Raw genomic sequence first — 20,619 nt, 5'->3', positions numbered from 1 at the left:
TTCAATAAAAGTAAGTGTCATTTAATTGTGCATGCCTTTTTCAGTTTGTGTGTATTAAAATTAACATTTCATGTGGTAAAAAAAAATTTTTTTCATACTTTTGGGCGTCTTGCACGGATTAATTTTATTTCCATTATTTCTTATGGGGAAAATTCATTCGCATAACGATTATTTCGCATAACGATGAGCCCTCTTGCACGGATTAAAATCGTTAACCGGGGGTCCACTGTATTTCCCATAAGAATTAATGGAAATAAAATTAATTCGTTCCCATCAAAAATATTCACAAAAAAAATAATTTTTTTAACAATTATGTAGGTATTACATACCTTCATTGAAGGCTAATGCTGGCTTCTGGAAGATAGGGAGGAGGAAAGAGGGAGGAGTTAGTTTTTGGAATGGGAATCCCCCTCCATGAAGGCTTTAAGTAGTAGTGCCTTCTCTGGGGTTACTTCCCTTCTCTGTCTTTTAATGCCACTAGAACCAGCTTGAGAGTCACTGGACCCCAGTCTCACAAAATAACTGTCCATAGTGCTCTGTTTCTGGCATCTCTAAGATTTTCCTGAAGTAGGACAGGGTTTTTGTAACGAAACAAGTTGCAGATATGGCTTGTTCCAACTTTGTCAGGGTGGTGTTTCTCTACAAAAGCTTGCACCCTGGTCCACATTGCACACACCTCTTTAATCTCTGAAGAAGGCACCTCCTTCACTCCCTCTTCCTCCTCCTCCTCCTCCTCCTCTGAAGCAAGTTCCTCAGCTGCAATCTGTTAAGCTCTTCCCTGTGGTCCTCCACCAACTCTTTCACATCCTCACCACTCACCTCCAACCCCAGGGACTTCCCCGAAGACACAATAGAGTCCACAGGGTCGGCAGGGTCAGGGTCACGGTGAGTCTCACACCCTTCAAAATCCCTCTCTTGGACACAATCTGGCCACAGTTTTCCCCAAGCAGATTTCAAAGTCCTGGAAGTCACTCCCTCCCAAGCCTTACCTGTAAAGCTTATGCAATGGAGGATAGTGAAGTGATTCCTCCAGAACCCTCTTAGGGTCAACTGAGTGTGTGAGGTCACTTCAAAGCACTTTTGAAACACTGCTTTTGTGTAGTTTGTTGAAGTTAGAAATGACCTTCTGGTCCATGGGCTGGAGAAGAGGAGTGGTGTTAGAAGGCAAGAACTTCACTTTTTGTAAAACTGAAGTCCCTAAACACTTGATCTTCCAAGTCTGGAGGATATGCAGGATCATTGTCCAGTAACAGGAGGCACTTGAGTGGCAATTTCTTTTCCAGGAGGTATTTTTTCACACTTGGGCCAAACACATCATTAACCCACTCTTTGAAAATTTGCCTTGTGACCCATGCCTTATGATTAGCTTTCTACATCACACACATTCTATTCTTCATGACATTGTTTTTCTTAAACACTCTGAGATTTTATGAGTGATACACAAGTAAAGGCTTCACATTGAGATCCTCACTAGCATTACCACACAACAAAAGAGTAAGCCTGTCTTTCATATGCTTGTGCCCTGGCAGTGCCTTTTCCTCCTGGGTAATGTAGGTCCTGTTTGGCATTTTCTTCCAAAACAGGCCTGTTTCGTCACAGTTGAAAACTTATTGGGGTTCGAATCCTTCAGCCTTTACATAGTCCTGGAATTCGTGAACATACTGTTCAGCTGCACATTTGTCAGAACTTGCAGCCTCACCATGCCTTACAACACTGTGTATGCCACTACGCTTCTTAAATCTATCAAACCATCCTTTGCTGGCCCTAAATTCACAAACTACAGCACTTGTTCCAGGCATTTTCTTTGCAAGATCCTCATGCAACTGCTTTGCCTTCTCACAAATAATAGACTCCACTACACTGTCTCCCACTAATTCTTTTTCCTTAATCTACAATAATAATAACTTTTCCATCTCTTCCATTATCGGTGTCCTTTGTTTAGTTAGAAAAGTTACTCCTTTTGCAACATTAGCATCTTTGATTTGTTCTTTCTTTGCCAGGATGGATGTAATTGTTGATTTATTCTTGCTGTACATCCTGGCAAGTTCCATCACCTTCATACCACTCTCAAACTTTTCGATCACTTCACGCTTAAATTCCATGGTGTTTCTCACTTTCTTTACCACAGGAACTTTACTAGGAACTTTCTTTGGAGCCATGGTTACTTATTTTGCAGTTGCACTGCAAGAAAAACCACTAAAAACAATGATAAACAAGTAAAATGTTTGGATGTATGAGCAGAAGCCGCCTCAGCCACCGAGTAACAAAGCCAAACTGAAGCGCAAGCTGCCCCAGCCGGCAGATGGACGCGTCCAAAACCGCCGATAACCGAGCAAACGGCCGATAACCGGGTGCCGAGAAACCCGCCGATAACCGAGTTGGCCGATAACCAAACCGGCCGATAACCAGGGGTCTACTGTACGTTCTTACCACTAGCATTCCAAATGTAGATCAGCATTTTATTTTTCCTACCTCCAAATATGGGATGATTGGCCTGAGATGCCTAGTATTAAAAAAAATCGGGACTACTTGTGAGAGCACCAGTTCAACTGAGTGCCAGCTAGAGCAAAGAGCATGGCAAACACCAGGGATTCACTGTCTTATTAACATTCCCCTTTTAAGAGGAAAGTGATGTTAACCACGAGTTTAGTGACTTTGAGATGGAAGTGGCCACAAATGGTTGAGGAAATATCAAAAACCTTGATAATAACCAATGTGCAACATCCTTTCAGTTTTGATACCACTGGTGGTGTCATCCTGCCAGTATGTCCTATAATCTATGCCCTAAGTAAAGAGAAACAATTCTGGAACGTGTGTAATATGTGTTTGGCAGGCCTAGTGGCTGGCTGGCCAGGTGGTTGTGTGGGTGGCTGGCTGGCTGGCCAGGTAGCTGGCTGGCCGGAGGCTGGGTGGGTGGGAGGCTGATTGACTTTGGCTGTCTCTGTCTCCATCTGTCTGTCTGTATCTATCTCTGCCTGTCTCTGTCTGTCTATCTCTGTCTCTATCTCACAGGTACAGTGGACCCCCAGATTACGTAATTAATCTGTTCCAGAGAGAGTCACTTATCCTGAATCTGACTTATTCCGAATTAATTTTCCCCATAAGAAATAATGGAAATCCAATTAATCCGTTTCAGGTACCTAAAAGTATTAAAAAAAAAATGTTTTCTATGTGAAATATACACTTACCTACACAGAAAACAATGATACATGAAGAATAAAATAATAATAACATCACACTTACCTTTATTGAAGACAAGGTGATGTATGGAAGACAGGAGGAAGGGAGAGGATGGAGGAGTTTACAATTGTTTGGAAGGGGAATCCCCTTCCATAAAGACTTCAAGTACCAAGTTCTTATCCTGGGTTACTTCTCTTTTTTGTTTTTTAATGCCACTAGAACCCCTGTCACTCCAAAGAGTGTTCCAGAGAGGTCTGTTTCTGGCGTATGTTAGGAAATGTGTTGGGACACAGGACAAGATAGTCCTTCAATATGACACTGATATCAGCTCTACATCTTATTTATCTAGCATAATTCATCTAATATGACATAAACAATATTAATAACATGGAAACATGATATATACTCTGGAATGAATAAAATATGGTATTAAGAATGTCACGAGTGGTGGTGTGTTGTTGGGTGTATAAGGGGCACTGAAAGATAAACCTTACATGGTGGTGAAGGCGGCAGCACGAGGCAGCAGAGACGGCGGTTTTGTCAGTCGCCCTGTATACCTCCAACAACACCGGAGGAGTCAGTTTTGTGGTGTCCTTTTTCTATCGATTAATTGCTTAACTTACTTGCTACTTAACTTACTTGCTGGCTGGCACTATAGCCTTTATCGACTCCTGCTGCTTTAGTATCGTACATATTGCAGAATCACTGAAAAAGGTACATTCTCCCCTCTCTCTCTCTCTCAGCCCTTTACCAAAGGACTGGCTGGCACTAGAAGCTTTTCTTTGGGCCCATGGTGGCTTATGTAGCAGTTACAAGCACTGTAAAGAATGGAATAATACAAAATGTATCAGATGAACATGTGGGATCATTCTCTCTGGCTGGTAAACAATGGCACACTGGCTGTACGTGGAGTGTTGGGGCCACTCAGGCCACGCGGGCACGTTCCAGACGAATGACTTAAACCGATTTCAGTGACGTTCACCGAGCCAATATTTTGAGGAAAAAATGTTACTTATTCTTAATATTACTTATTCCAATGACGACTTAATCCGCGGGTCCACTGTGCACATAAATAGTTATCATACATAGTGTAAATTACCTAGAATAACTCAAAAAATCCAGACAAAGTGCTATACAGTGCTTGTAGATATAAGGCATAATAAGCATGACTGGCAAGTAATACAGATTTTCACTTGTTCATTAATCAGACATGACGATGCTGCATCGTGTGTAATACCTGTTAGTTCATGAGCAGCTCTCTGAGACAGAGAGACATGCAGAGACAGGAAGACAGACACTAAGGCAGACATAAGCAGAGAGAGCTAAACATATAGACAGATAAATAGACAGACAGAGATAGACAGATAGACATGTTTATATGTAACATTGAAAACAAACAAAGCCAAGTCAGTGCACAATCATCAGATATCACTGCTGCACTGTCAGCAGTGGAGTGACATTCAGTCTTAAACCATGCTTCAAGGAGTTTCATATATACTCCAGCATGTCCAAAACATTGCTGGATTCTATTAATACTTTCTATATATTTCTAGACAATAGTAGGTGACCAAGGTACGTGAAAATGTTCACCTGTCAGTGTGTTTGTGACTATTTTAGTACTATTTCAGTACCTAATATTAGTGTCAGAACAAAGGTTGTCTATGAAATCACAAGAACTACTGCAAATTTTAATTACAGTATACCATCGTTTAACACGGTAGTTACGTTCCTGAAAAAGCCATTTAGTTAAAACTGTGTTAGGCAAACTGAAGGACTTATGGGAAAAATAGGGTTACGTTCCTGGGAGCCCCCCAAAAACCCAAACAACTTTTTTTAGACCAACAGATCTTACAAAAATAAAAGTGAATATGTAATTGTAGTTCATTGTCGTGATATATTACTGCTTAACCCTTTGACTGTCGAAAGCCCCAATCCTGAAGTGTCTCCTGGTGTCGCAAAATATTCGAAAAAAAAAAAAATTTCTTATGAAAATGTTAAGATTATTTTTCTGATTGTTTTAGTCCCAAAAAAAAATTTTTCCCATCAGTACTTACCGAGATATAGAGGCATGAAGTTTGCAGAAAATGAGCCGCGTATGGCAACAGCGGCGACTGCCGCTCACCCGGTAAACTTTAGTTTACTTGTATTTGAAGGTTTGTTGTTTTTTTCACTATTTTATTTTTTCACATAACTTATTTGGCCTGTGACACCAAAGTAAGGTGCAGTGTACATATATACACTCGTTGTATACAACACAATAAGCACACAAACATAATTATCAATATATTGTTTACAAAACTTGTTTACAAAAACAAACAATACAAAAAATTTTTTATTACTATTGTTCTATAATATATATACCAATATACAGTCACTGAACATACTCCTAGAACTTCTGCAGCTTGTGGAACTCTGTGAAACATGGTGTCATACACAGTGGTGTTTTACACTCCTCACACATAAAACATGGTGTCATACACAGTGGTGTTTTACACTCTCACACATAAAACATGGTGTCATACACAGTGGTGTTTTACACTCCTCACACATAAAACATGGTGTCATACACAGTGGTGTTTTACACTCTCACACATAAAACATGGTGTCATACACAGTGGTGTTTTACACTCTCACACATAAAACATGGTGTCATACACAATGGTGTTTTACACTCTCACACATAAAATCAGTGTGTGTGCATTTTTGTTGAATTTTTTTTTTTATGTGCAAAGACAAAACACCTCGTCTGAGCAGTTTTCTTCAAAGTATTAGCAGGCAGTTGTGTTATGTAGTTATCCTAGGTAAATGGTCGTGTGTCATCATTCCTTCCTAATTTCCTTCATTCCTTTCCTACCTGGAGGCTACCTGGAGGGCATTCCACCTCTCTTCCTACATTCCTTCATCTGTCCTTCATTACTTTTTTCCTTCCTTTCATCTAGTCCTTCCTTCATTCCTGCCTTCCCTTCTTGCTTCTGGTTTCTATAATATATATACACATATATAGTCACTAGATACTTTCATAAAACTCCTATTATTACCCTTCAGCAAGCTTGTCTTGTGTGCGAGTGTGTGGCTTATAATTGTTTTGAGTCAGGAGTCAGCAGCTGTCAAAATGACATATTGTTTCATTACTCACTCCCCCTACCGCCTGTCAAAACAATGGGGTTGGATGCTGCTTCCCCCTCCATTCTATCTAATTATCTTTCTCCCTCATTCTATCTCTTTCAATCTGTCTCTCTTTCTCTCTCTCTGTCTATCTCTGTCTCACAGGTACACATAAATACAACTATACATAGTGTAAATTACCTAGGATAACCCAAAAAATCCAGACAAAGTGCTATACTCTGCTTGAAGATGTGAGTAAACGTGATGATGACACAGTCTTGTGGCTCTCTCTGAGACAGAGCTAGATGGATAGACAGGGAGTTTGGCAGACAGACAAATAGACAGACAGACAAATGTTTGTTCCGTGTCATCTTCTCCTCCTCGTTTATGCTCATCAAAGGTCAGCTCTTATCAGATGTTATCTCCCCTTATCTTGTCACTGTCATGGGGTGAACTGTTTTCATGCCTCAAGGGAACATATTATTACATATTATTATTATTAGGTATTATTATTATTATTATTATTATTATTATTATTATTATTATTATTATTATTATTATTATTATTATTCTTATTCTTCTTATTCTTCTTCTTCTTCTTCTTCTTCCTCCTCCTTCCACCTTCCTCCTCCTCCCTCCTCCTCCTGCCCTCCTTCCTCCTCCTCCCTCCTTCTTCCTCCCTCCCTCCTCCCTCCCACCTCCTCCCTCCTTCCTCCTCCCTCCTTCTTCCTCCTCCCTCCTCCTCCCTCCTTCCTCCTCCTCCCTCCTTCCTTCCTCTTCCTCCTTCCTTCCTCCTCCTCTTCTTCCTCCTCCTCTTCTTCCTCCTCCTCTTCTTCCTCCTCCTCTTCCTCCTCCTCCTCTTCTTCCTCCTCCTCCTCTTCTTCCTCCTCCTCCTCCTCCACCTCCTCCATTGCTTTTGGTCTCAAACTCCTCGAAATCATGAAATTGATCTTCATTGACACTTCCATCTGTGTTAGAGCATCACTTGGGAAGAGAAGAGTCCCAGATTTGCAGGGAAGTCACATATTTCTTACCACTAGACATGCTGAAAAAGGACGACTGAAATGGTATTCCCACAATGCACCACTGGCTCCCCGATTTTTTTTATATGGTGCACACTGACCATGGAGACCCATTCTCTCACATGTGGGCCTACCAGCTTTCTCCTGCTTGATTTGAAGCCGCTAGAATTTATGCGTATAGATACGTCAAACACGGTATCTCCTATGACGTACATATACGACCGCGACAGTCAAAGGGTTAAGAGTGCAAATGCAATAGAAATAATAATATTTCTTAAATTGTGGGTAATGGTGTTTGTGGATGATAATGAAGAGGGTGAATATGCATGGTGTGGCCCTACTGGGCTGAGGTTGTTGGTTGTCGGAAGAAGTGGATAGTAGAGGTTATGGTACTGAAGTCGATGGTTGTATTGCAGTGTGTATAAATTCTTTAATGGATTTCTGGGCTCTTTCATCACGCAATACATTATACAGCTAACGGTAAGGCATCATCAATTGGTCTAGACCCCATATCAAAGCACTGCTTCTAGATTTGTCAGGGTCCTCTTCAGTGAAAAAGTCTGCAACTTTACCAGTAATATGGAACTGCTCAGGTAACTGCTGCAATGTTAACTGTTTTTCTTCAGATTCTTCTTCATATCTTCTGTTATGTGGCTCCCTTGTATCTGTGCATCGAGCTCTGCCAACATTTCCTCTGGACTCCTGTCTTCATCATCATCATCTTCTAAGAACTCATTCACATCATCTTCATTCATATCTTCAAAACCATCACCTGGTGCTCTCCTTGCCAGCTGAACAATTTCCTGAACCAGTGAAAGAATTAACTACAGAAGGCCATAACTTTCCCCAGCCTGCTTTTGATGTTGATTTCGGTACTTCATTCCATGCATTTCTAGCATAGCTGATGGCATCTGCGATGTTAAATTTATTCCAGAAGCTTGGTACTGCCAGGTTAGAGTCAAAGTCCGTTGATGCAGCTAGTTTTTTCATAACTTTTTTGGTGTAGTTACACTTGAATGACTTAATAACTCCCCAGTCCAATGGTTGTATTAGAGATGTACAGTGGACCCTCGAGTTTCGGCGGCATCGACTTTCGTGAAATCCGATTTTCGGCAAGTTTTTTCGGCAAAATTTGGCCTCATGGTTCGTGATTAGACTCGTGATTCAGCGACCGTCAGGTACCTGTCCGCCCGTCACTGCGCACACAAAGCCAGTCTCCCATGCCATTCACGCTCAGTGTGCCATTGTTTACCAACATATGACCATCACCCCGTGGGTTCATACGTAATAATCCATTGTTTTTTGTGATTGCAACTGCTAAATAAGTCACCATGGGCCCAAGGAAAGCTAGTGCAAGTCCTTTGGTAAAGAAAGTGAGGAACATGATCGAATTCAAGAAAGAAATCGTTGAAAAATATGAGAGTGGAGTGTGTGTTACAGAGCTTGCAAGAACTTTAAACTCTGCTTGGAGAAAATTGTGGCCAGAATGTGTAGAAGAGAGGGATTTTGAAGGGTTTGGGGCTGACCCTAAGGAGCCTATGCCAGTTGTGGAATCTGTTGTGGCATTGGGGATGTCCCTGGGGTTGGAGGTGAGTGGTGAGGATGTGGAAGAGTTGGTGGAGGACCATAGGGAAGAGCTAACCACTGAAGAGCTGCAAGAGCTTCATCTGCAACAGCAAGAGATCACAGCTCAGGAAACTGCTGCAGAGGAGGAGGAAGAGAGATGGAGGAAAGTGCCTTCTTCAAAGATTAAGGATATTTGTGCAAAGGGGACTGAAGTGCAAACATTTAAGGATGAACTTCACCCTAACATAGCTGTTGCAAGCCGTATTGGCAACATGTACAATAACAGTGTTGTGTCCCACTTCAGACAAATCTTAAAAAAACGCCAGAAACAGAGCTCTCTGGACAGATATTTTGTGCGACAGGGTTCTAGTGACTCTCAAGTTGTTCCCAGTGCCAGTGTCTATAAAAAGCAAAGAAGGGAAGTAACCCCAGATAAGGACTTCATACCTGAAGTCCTAATGGTGTACACCTTCCTCCTATCCCCTCCTCCCGTATTCCATCCACCCAGAAGTCTTCAGTAAAGGTAAGTGTAATGTTGTTATTATTTTTTATATGCATGTACTTGATTTCTCATTGTTTTCAGTATGTAAATCTTTATTTAATTTGAAAAAAAAAAATTATTTTAATATTTTTGGGTGTCTGAAACGGATTAATTTTATTTCCATTATTTCTTATGGGGAAAATGGTTTCGCCATTCGGCAATTTCGACAGGCTCTCTGGAACGGATTAATCACGAAACTCGGGGTTCCACTGTACTTGGAGGTAAAAATATAACATTTACATGTGGGGTCACATCCAGCAAAGCTTGTGAATGAGTACGGGAATTATCAAGAATGAAGAGAGCCTTGAATGCAAGGTTCTTGCTGTGCAGGTAAAACTTTACTTCAGGAATAAAGTGATGCTTAACCCTTTCAGGGTCGGCAGGCCCTCTCCTAAACTTGTTCTCAGGGTCGGAAATTTAAAACAAAAAAAAAAAAACTATTTTTTTCTTTTGAAATGATAGAGAATCTTTTCCCGATCATAATGACATCAAAAGTATGAAATTTGATGGAAAACTTACGGAATTATGCTCTCGGAAAGTTAGCGGTCTCAACGATGTTTACGCATCGGCGATTTCGCCCACTTTGAGCCCTATTATCGGTCAATTCCAATGTACCAGTCAACGAAAATCATACCTATTTCACTAGAACTCCATTTTGTCTATCAAATGAGTAGAAGAAACCACCCATTTACTGATTTCAACTAACCAATAACATGGTCAGAAATTGGCAATTTTGCCAATTTCACAAATTTCAAAAGATGCCAATTTCCAAATAGGGTCCAGAATACAAAAGACAGACATTCCTGCCACTAAAATAACATTTCCTCTGTTGATTACTCACGTCCCCAGGCCTCTGCTATATTTCTTTTGCTTTCCACTTTGAATTTTATTCTCACAAAGAATAGAAGATTTATGTTATTCAGACTACTGCATTCATGTAGAAATGGTGTAGAAATGGTATAAATAATATCAGCACACTTGTGAAAGAATATTAGACTCACCAGTTGTTGTGTATTGGACGCGTGGCATGATTTGTTTACCTTTGAACTTTAGCAAAAATCGAATATTTCTGCTACTTTGAGCTCAATTTCAAGGTATGTACCTTTCATTGTGAAAACAATCAATATCATCTCAATTTCCATAATATGTCTTCCATTCTATGAAATGAGACCAGGAAAACTAGAATACAACCATAAAAAACATACGTAAATACACTGCAAATTCGCTGTTTTAAACCAAAAACACGGTCGGAGTTTTTTTTCCCTCATTATGCACTGTGTGCTGCAGGACTTTTTTTTATACTGCGCACACTGACCACATAGACCCATTCTTTCATATGTAAGCCTACCAGCTTTCTCTCGCTATATTTGAAGGTGCTAGAATTTATGCATTCTATTACGGCACCAACTAGTGCAAGCCGTACTAGTACGGCACCAACCCTGAAAGGGTTAAACCAGTCAAAAAATATTTCCTCTGTCATCCATGCTGACTGGTTTGCCCTCCAAATTACAGTGGACCCCCGCATACCGTTGGCCTTACATAACGTTAAATCCGCATACCGATACATTTTATCGCTAAGATTTTGCCTCGCATACCGCTAAAAAATCCGCTCAACGCTGTTCGTCGGAGACACGTCTATGTGAGGCCTGAGCCAGCCTCACATGTTCCGCCGGTGGCATTGTTTACAAGCCAGCCTCCGCGGTAACATCCAAGCATACAATCGTAACATTTCGTATTATTAGTGTTTTTGGTGATTTTATCTGCAAAATAAGTGACCATGGGCCCCAAGAAAGCTTCTAGTGTTAGGTAAGACACATATGCAACAGTTAGGTATCTTTATTATGAAACGTTTCGCCTACACAGTAGGCTTCTTCAGTCAAGTACAGAAAAGTTGATAGAAGCAGAAGATACTTGAAGACGATGTAATCAGTCCATCACCCTTAAAGTTTTGAGGTGGTCAGTCCCTCAGTCTGGAGAAGAGCATTGTTCCATAGTATGAAACAATATGGAGAAGAAGTGACAGGATGGGGCTTTTTATAGCGCCAAGAGGTGAGACGTAGGCCACTAGGAGAGGTCTTACCTAACAACCTGTCGGTATTTTATACCATTTTATTGTTCAATCTGTCAGACACTGCAACACAAGGGTATCTTGGTACAGACCTGCAATCAACTTCGACAACTTCCACTAGTGAGAGGGGCTGGATTTGAGAGGGACCTGACCTCTCAACATCTGAGTTCTTACCTCACCTAGTGGCCTACGTCTCACCTCTTGGCGCTATAAAAAGCCCCATCCTGTCACTTCTTCTCCATATTGTTTCATACTATGGAACAATGCTCTTCTCCAGACTGAGGGACTGACCACCTCAAAACTTTAAGGGTGATGGACTGATTACATCGTCTTCAAGTATCTTCTGCTTCTATCAACTTTTCTGTACTTGACTGAAGAAGCCTACTGTGTAGGCGAAACGTTTCATAATAAAGATACCTAACTGTTGCATATGTGTCTTACCTAACAACCTGTCGGTATTTTATACCATTTTATTGTTCAAAGCTTCTAGTGCCAACCCTGTGGTAAAAAGGGTGAGAAATATTATCGAAATACTGTGGTACCATGGTCAACTGCTGATGCTGCTGCTGCTGCAGCACTGTCAGCTGCTGCTGCTGCTGTAGCACTGTCAGCTGCTGCTGCTGCTGTAGCACCATCAGCTGCTGCTGCTGCTGTACCACCATCAGCTGCTGCTGCTGCTGTTGCTGTTGTAGTACCATCTGCTGCTGCTGTAGCATTGTCTGCTGCTGCTGTAGCACTGTCAGCTGCTGGTGCTGCTGTAGCACTGTCAGCTGCTGGTGCTGCTGTAGCACTGTCAGCTGCTGCTGCTGCTGTACCACCGTCAGCTGCTGCTGCTGCTGCTGTAGTACCGTCTGCTGCTGCTGCTGCTGTAGTACCGTCTGCTGCTGCTGTAGCATCGTCTGCTGCTGCTGTAGCACTGTCAGCTGCTGCTGCTGTAGCACTGTCAGCTGCTGCTGCTGCTGCTGCTGCTGCTGTAGCACTGTTGTTGGTGTGGCTTATTGAGAATACCAAGAAACAATTAACCCCAGTGGGTTAGCCACCCAGGATAACCCAAAAAAGTGTGTCATCGAAGACTGTCTAACTTATTTCCATTGGGGTCTTTAATCTTGTCTCCCAGGATGCACCCCACACCAGTCGACTAACACCCAGGTGAACAGGGAAAAACGCCTGGAACTAGTGCTCATATTGGTGAATTTAAAGCCAGCAAAGGTTGGTTTGAGAGATTTAAGAATTGCTGTTGCTGGATCAGTCAGCTGTTGCTAGATCAGTCAGCTGTTGCTGGATCAGTCAGCTGTTGCTGGATCAGTCAGCTGTTGCTGGATCAGTCAGCTGTTGCTGGACCAGTCAGCTGTTGCTGGATCAGTCAGCTGTTGCTGGATCAGTCAGCTGTTGCTGGACCAGTCAGCTGTTGCTGGATCAGTCAGCTGTTGCTGGATCAGTCAGCTGTTGCTGGACCAGTCAGCTGTTGCTGGACCAGTCAGCTGTTGCTGGACCAGTCAGCTGCTGCTGCACCACGGTCAGCTGCTGTTGCACCATCAGCTGTCTCTGAACATGACTCGTCCCGAACCTGTCCGTCCAGCCAGAGCGCCTGCCTTGCCGTCATTGTTTACAAGCCAGGGTGGCCGGTTGCATGCATACATTCGATACATTTTGTATTATTCCATTATTTATAGTGCTTGTAACAGCTAAATAAGCCACAATGGGCCCAAAGAAAGCTTCTAGTGCCAACCCTGTGGTAAAAAGGGTGATAAATACTATCGTACCACAGTCAGCTGCTGCTGCACCACAGCTGCTGCTGCACCACAGCTGCAGCTGCACCATGGTCAGCTGTTGCTGCACCACAGTCAGCTGCACCACAGCTGTTGTTGCTGCACCACCATCAGCTGTATTACTCGAAGATGTGGAGAGAGTGTTGTTGGTGTGGCTTAACGTGAAACAATTACCGAGAAACAATTAACCCCGGAGGGTTAGCCACCCAGGATAACCCAAGAAAGTCAGTGCATCATCGAGGACTCTAACTTATTTCCATTGGGGTCCTTAATCTTGTCTCCCAGGATGCAACCCACACCAGTCGACTAATACCCAGATGAACAGGGAAAAATGCCTGGAACTAGTGCTCATATTGGTGAATTTAAAGCCAGCAAAGGTTGGTTTGAGAGATTTAAGAATCGTAGTGACATACACAGTGTGATAAGGCCTGTTCTGGAAGAAAATGCCAAACAGGACCTACAGTACTCAGGAGGAAAAGGCACTCCCAGGACACAGTGTCTCATCAGTCATTGCTGCATCTTCAATAAAGGTAAGTGTCATTTATTCTTCATTTAGTAGAGTAGTACATGCACAATATATACTGTGCATGTACTACTCCACTATTGTGCATGTATCCTTCTCTTTGTGTGTAGGAAAATGTATATTTCATGTGGTAAAAAAATTTTTTTCATACTTTTGGGTGTCTTGCACGGATTAATTTGATTTCCATTATTTCTTATGGGGAAAATTCATTCGCATAACGATAATTTTGCATAACAATGAGCTCTCATGAACGGATTAATATCGTTATGCGGGGGTCCACTGTACTGGTAAGGTGTGTTTATCTACACCTTTCAAAGCATGAGGATTCTTAGAGTGGTAAATAACCATGGACTTACACTTGAAATCACCTGATGCATTACCGCAAAGGAGCAAGGTGAAGAGATCCTTGAAGCTCGGTTCACTTTTCTCTTGCTGACTGATATAAATTCGTGTTGGCATTTTCTTCCAAAAAACACTTGCCTCATCAGCATTAAAAGCTTGATGTGGCTCATAGCCACCCTCAGAAATAATTTCCTGCAGTTCAGCAGGAAAATTGCTTGGTGCTGTATGATCAGCTGAAGCACTTTAACCAGAAAACTTAATATTATGAAACTTATTACACAACTTAAAGTTGTGGAATCAGCCTGTGCTAAACATACACTTTTTCAGGCCTTCCTTTCTTATCACACACTGGTTTAAACAACTGTAAGGCCTTTTCCCTAATTAAGATGAAATTAAATGGTGCACCTTTCTGTCTTTGTTTGATCCACTCAAGCAACAAGTTTTCAGTTTTATTTACTTGTTGTGATCTGTGTGTCATTCATTCTTTTTATGAGATGACATCTTGGGTTATTCATTACACAGGTTCATATATTCGCCTCGTTCTTTTTAATTGTACGAACTGACACTTCATTAAGGCCATAGGCCCGCACTATATCCACCACACAAAAGCCACTCTTAACCCTTAAACGGTCCAAACGTATATATACGTTCACACTCGTAGCGCCCCAAATGTATATATACATTTTATTTTTCATTCGTTCAAAATTAGCGCTATAGGCCTGAGTCACCTAGACATGAGAGAATGGGTGTGCGCAATATACAAAAAATCTGGGACGCCTGGGTACCACATGGTAGGACCAGTTACATTCAGCTCCATCCTGGGTCAACATCATGGCACATCCTTGTGATTCACTCATGCCTCGTCGTATTAACACTCTACTATTCGAGGAAAGTGATAGAGATCGTGAGTTTAGTGGATCTGACACCAATGGGGCCAGTAATATTCAAGGAATTAGTGAAAATATCGACGATAACCCAGATGACCCCCAGCCCATCACCTCTGGGGTAGCGACACCTGTCCTAGGGCCAAGCACCTCTGGGGTAGCCAGTGTGGCCACATCAGCCCTAGGCCAAGCACTTCTGGGGTGGCCAGTGTGGCCACAGAAGACCCTGGGCCAAGCACCTCTGGAGTGGCAAGTGTTACCCATAGGAAACTTCTCAAGAGGAAACTATCATTTTCCTGGTGTTTTAGTAGTGATAGTGAAAGTGATGTAAGCGATGATGAAATTGATTTTATGCCAGTTGAGGATTCGTCTAGTAATAGTGACGTTCATTATTCACCAGTGAAACATACTTTTAGGCGTCGTTATCTACGTTCAGGCAGTGTGCCATATGCAATCCCCAAGGGTCGTGGCAGGTCACAATCCAAAACCCCGGCCACTGATAGTGAAAGTGATCACGAAGGGGAGTATGCGGAGATGGGGGAAGTAGTGGTGGGTGGCATGGTGCCTGGATCACATGGCGCAGTGGGTGGACAGACAAAGGACCACCCGGCACCCCCTCAACCATGTGCTGCCTCCACTCCTCTCCCTCCTCCTCCTGCCCCCCCCCCTCGCCCCATGCCACAGGTCCACCCTGCACCATGTGATCGTGAGTGGAACTGGACACAAAGTATATTCGTGCCACAGCCTTGTGATTTTGATGCTAGTGGAAGTGGTATCCAGCCAGAATGTCCCATAACGAATGAGTCTACAGAGTTAGACTATTTCCAGTTGTACTTTGACGAGCCTATAATGAACTTGATAGTGACTCAGACAAACATTTATTACCAATATGTCATGAACAACACAACAGAGGTTGGAGAATCATCACGGCTGCACAGGTGGAAAGACACAACAGTGGCTGAAATGTATTTATTCCTTGCCACTGTCATGCTTATGCCACATATCTATAAGAACAATATACATAATTACTGGTCTACAAACCACTTCATCAGTACTCCAGTTTTCCGTGACCTCCTTCTCTGCAACAGATTCACTCTGTTGCTACGAATGTTGCACTTCGCAGACAGAAATACGCCAGACAGAAATGACCTTCTACACAAAATCCGGGAAGTGTTTATGTATTTGAAGCAGAAATTCAGTGTATACTTTTATCCCTTCAAGAACATTGTTGTTGATGAGTCCTTGATTCTGTTCAAGGGACGCCTGTCATTCAAGCAATATATACAGAGCAAACGTAATCACTTTGGTATAAAACTTTTTGTTATGTGTGACTGTGAGAGTGGTCTTGTGTTGGATGTAATTGTATACACAGGGAAAAACACACTCGATGATGACAGAAGGATGTTGGGCATTTCCAGTGATGTTGTTCGCAGGATGATGGAACCATACCTTGGCAAGGGCCATACATTGTACACAGACAACTGGTATACAAGCCCTATGCTTGCTGATTTCCTACGTGTGAACAATACTGATATATGTGGAACAGTGAGAAGGAATAGGAAACATATGCCAAGGTTCAATGGAGGCAGTGTTGAAGGTGAAGTGCAAGCGTTTCATGCTAATGACATCATGGCACTGACGTGGCATGACAAATGAGACGTGACATTGCTATCAACCATCCACAGAAACGAGATGGTACAAACACACAGACTGAGCAAGTTCAACAACGAACCTATTGTGAAGCCACTTGCTGTGGTGGACTATATGAACAACATGCGACTAGTTGACAAGTGTGACATGATGATAGAGTTTGTTGTGTGCGTAGGAGTCGCAAGTGGTATATAAAACTGTTTTTTCACCTTGTAGACATTGCAGTGCTCAATGCATTCAAAATGTACGAAGAAAAGACTGGAAAACGACAATGTTTTGCAGATTTCTCTCTGAATCTCGTCAAACAGATAGCAAGAAAGTATGGTACCACACCTGTACCTTCCCCTCAACAACGACCTGTCACACCACAACCTGTCCCCCAACCACAGCCAGTGGGGTAAGTGCCAGACCGAATCACTCCTAACTGTCACTATCTGGTAAGAAGAAGAATGCCCAGAAAAAGTGTATTGTGTGTGCTACCACCAAAAAATGACCCCAACAGCGGAAGGACACACGATTCATGTGTCACCAGTGTGGGATGACACTCTGTATGAATCCATGCTTCATGGAGTATCATACAATTGTGGAGCTCTAGAAACATAAGTGGGACATGTAAATACTTGTATATAGTTGTAGATAATAATGTGTGATTCAGCCAGGTGTGCAAAATCACCTGTCAGTGTGTACATGTGTGTTTATGACAATATGATAAAAATTTCGTATGTAATATTGGTGTATAAAAAAAAATTGGCATTGATATCAAATGACTTACTATGAAACATAATTATCATATCATGAAAACCAAGAAAATGAATAAAAAATGGAGGAAAACGGTAAATATGTTGAATTTCTGCAAGCAGCAGTGCTCCATGTTGCCGTCAGGTGATCGCCAAGTGCCAACTTCGCGGCCTCATACCTCCTTTGGGTACTGACCCTAAATTTTTTTTTTATGCTAAAACACTTAAAAAAATGTGCTCTTTTTTTCTATAAAAAAAAAAAATTCAAAATATTCGGTGTGCTGTGCGAGTGAACATATATATACGTTTGGACTGTTTAAGGGTTAAGCTTGTCTAATATCTCGATTTTCTTCATAACTCCTAGACTTAAATGCTTAAATCTTTTCTTGTCATTTTCACCAACACTTGTATGCCTACTGGGTACCATGATTGCTTGGCAGATTTAAGATATGGCCACTAAAAGATCTAAACTCAATCCACAAACAAAAATAAACACTCCTAGCAGAGGATGGTCCTACACGTTTTATGAACCGGTTGGGACAAGGGTGGTGGGAGTGGTGGAGGGTGGGGGGGTGGCGGTAGGTCTCCCCCATTGACTCAGTGGTCTAACCTGCAGCCAAGCAGAGTGTATCCTGCAGCAACATGCACTCCAAATTTTTTCCCCTCCCAAACACTGAACCATGTTAAGTTAATATTATGAAGTGTCATACAAAAATATGCCGCAATTTTTCAGTAGTGCCAAAACGTGCCAAACAAAACCGTGTTAAACAGTGGCCTATTGTACCAGAACATAAAAATTATATAAGAAAAAATGAGAAAAAAAGCACTTCTGCAAGCGGCAGGGCTCATGTTGCCGTCAGATGAACATCCAGCACCAACTTCGCGGTCTTATATCCCAGTAAGTACTGACCCAAAATTTTTTTATGTCTTATTTCACACAGAAAATTGCCCTCTTTAATTAAAAAAAAAAATTCTTTTCCAAAATACAGTGGAACCTCGGCTTACGAATTTAATCCATTACATGACCTTGTTTGTATCCTGATTTGTTCGTATGCTGAGTCAATTTTCCTCATTTAGATTAATTGAAATGCAATTAATCCATTCCAGCCTCTCAGGAGGCATGACAAAATAATGTTAATATCAACTCTCTTCATCTAATATGACATAATAAACAATATTAATAACACTGAAACATGATATATACTCTAGAATAAATAAAATAGGCCATAATATGGCAAGTTATGGCGACACTGGCAGCGGCAGAAAGCATCCGCCGTTTAATCTCCCATTCTAGTATCTTCCCAGTCCATAACTCCACACCTAGCTAGTGTTTATCTCTGATTAGTGGTGAGGTTGTCACCACTATCTCTGTTGATCTCTTTCTCTCTCTGCCTGTCTCTGTCTGCCTATCTCTCTCTCTCTCTGTAGAGCATAGGTGATAGGATATTTTGGCAAGATGACACTACCAGCTGCATCAAAATTGAAAGGATGTGGCACAAATGTTGCACTTGGGTTATTATCAAGGTTTTTAACATTTCCTTGACTACTTGTAGCCACATCTATCTCAGAACCACTTTCCTCAGAAAAAGGGAGTGTTAATGCAACATGACATCAGTGAATCCCTGGTGTTTGTCATGCTGTTTGCTCTAGCTGGGACTCAGTTGAACTGGTGCTCCCACAAGATACTAAGTGGTCCTAAATTTTTTTAATGCTGTGCACAGTAATTGCTAAGACCCATTCTATATTGCTTAGGCCTAGGCCTGTTGGGTCTCTAGTGCCAAATTTCAAGACAGGAAAAATAGTGCGTTGATCAACGTCTTGAGTGCTAGCAGTAAAACATAGATCAACATTTAGCATTGTTATGATTGCATCATTTTTGCTTTTATTTGGTCTGAAACCAAATTGGCAGGGGTTATATTGCATGATGCCAGAAAAAAGTATAATCTCTTGTATATTAATTTTTCAAAAATTTTGGATAACAATGGTAAGTTAAATATTGGTCTATAGTTATTTACATCAGTTGAGTCTCTACTTTTGTGTATTAGGGTAACCCTTGCTATCTTGAGTACTGCTGGGAAAGTGTTGGTTTCTAGTGCTTTGTTAAACAATGTTGTAATGGCAGGTGAAAAGACGAGTTGCTCTTTTGAACAGTAGTGGTGGGACTTGATCTAAATTTCCTGACTTGTTTTTCAGAGAATTAATAATTTGTGTGAACTCAGTTGGAGCAAGGTAGAGGGATGTTGGAAAGCTTTCAACAAGGTAATCAATCGCTTGAGTATTGGTGTTAGGAATTTTATGAGCTAGATCTTATCCTACGGTAGAAATCATGTAATTTATTTGCTGTTTCAACAGGCTGGAGGAACAGAAACATGCGATGCATGTTTCTGTTCCTTCATTATTTATTTCATCACTTCCCCTTCCCCCACCTCTGTGCACTTGCTTTCCCTCTGTGGGCACCTAGCTTCCTTGCAGTGCTCCCCTTTCTTTGTATTTGACTGGCTCCTCCTCCTTAATTCCCCACTACCACCACTACCACTACGTCTACCACTACCACTACGACTACCACTACGACTACCACTACGACTACCACTACGACTACCACTACGACTACCACTACGACTACCACTACTACTACCACTACTACTACCACCACTACTACCACTACTACCACTACTACTACCACTACTACTACCACTACTACTACCACTACTACTTCCACTACTACTACCACTACTACTACCACTACTACTACCACTACTACTACCACTACTACTACCACTACTACTACCACTACTACTACCACTACTACTACCACTACTACTACTACTACTACTACTACTACTACTACTACTACTACTACTACTACTACTACTACTACTACTACCACCACCTCTTCCTGCCTATATATAGCCGTCCTGCTCCACTTCTTGTTAGTGTGACTTTGTAAATGGTCCAAGTCGGACCAAAACGTCGTCGTAAGCTCTTCTCTTCTATGTGCGGGTTATTTGTGTAACATTTCTTTGTTCATTAATCACATCTGCAGGCCTTTCCTTTATTACACTTGCCTTCCATTTTGAATACATAATCACAAAAAAATAGAAGACATACTCCATTTCCCAGATAATGAAATATAGCCATGAATGACTGATTATGGTTGACAGCATCCCAATAATTGAATCAGTGATGTAGAACTATGTGAAGGACGCTGGCTTCAGTGATGTAGAACTATGTG

At 41.8% G+C, this 20,619-nt stretch overlaps 1 protein-coding gene across 2 annotated transcripts in view; it reads left to right on the top strand.

Annotated features, from left to right (window-relative positions):
• LOC128688007 (zinc finger protein 132-like) overlaps positions 1-20,619 on the top strand; it is a 107,436-nt gene that overhangs the window by 76,089 nt on the left and 10,728 nt on the right. Inside the window, exon 2 of one of the 2 annotated variants that reach the window (XM_070082394.1) lies at positions 18,121-18,285. The exons of the other annotated variant lie outside the window; for it this stretch is intronic. The gene's annotated coding sequence lies outside the window, so the exon portion shown is untranslated. The remainder of the gene's footprint in view (positions 1-18,120; positions 18,286-20,619) is intronic. 2 annotated transcript variants of the gene reach the window in all.

The sequence above is a fragment of the Cherax quadricarinatus genome, chromosome 7 (genome assembly GCF_038502225.1).
Source record: "Cherax quadricarinatus isolate ZL_2023a chromosome 7, ASM3850222v1, whole genome shotgun sequence".
NCBI lineage: Eukaryota > Metazoa > Arthropoda > Malacostraca > Decapoda > Parastacidae > Cherax > Cherax quadricarinatus.
The sequence above is the reverse complement of the archived record's forward strand: the minus strand, read 5'-3'. Positions and strand labels throughout refer to the sequence as shown.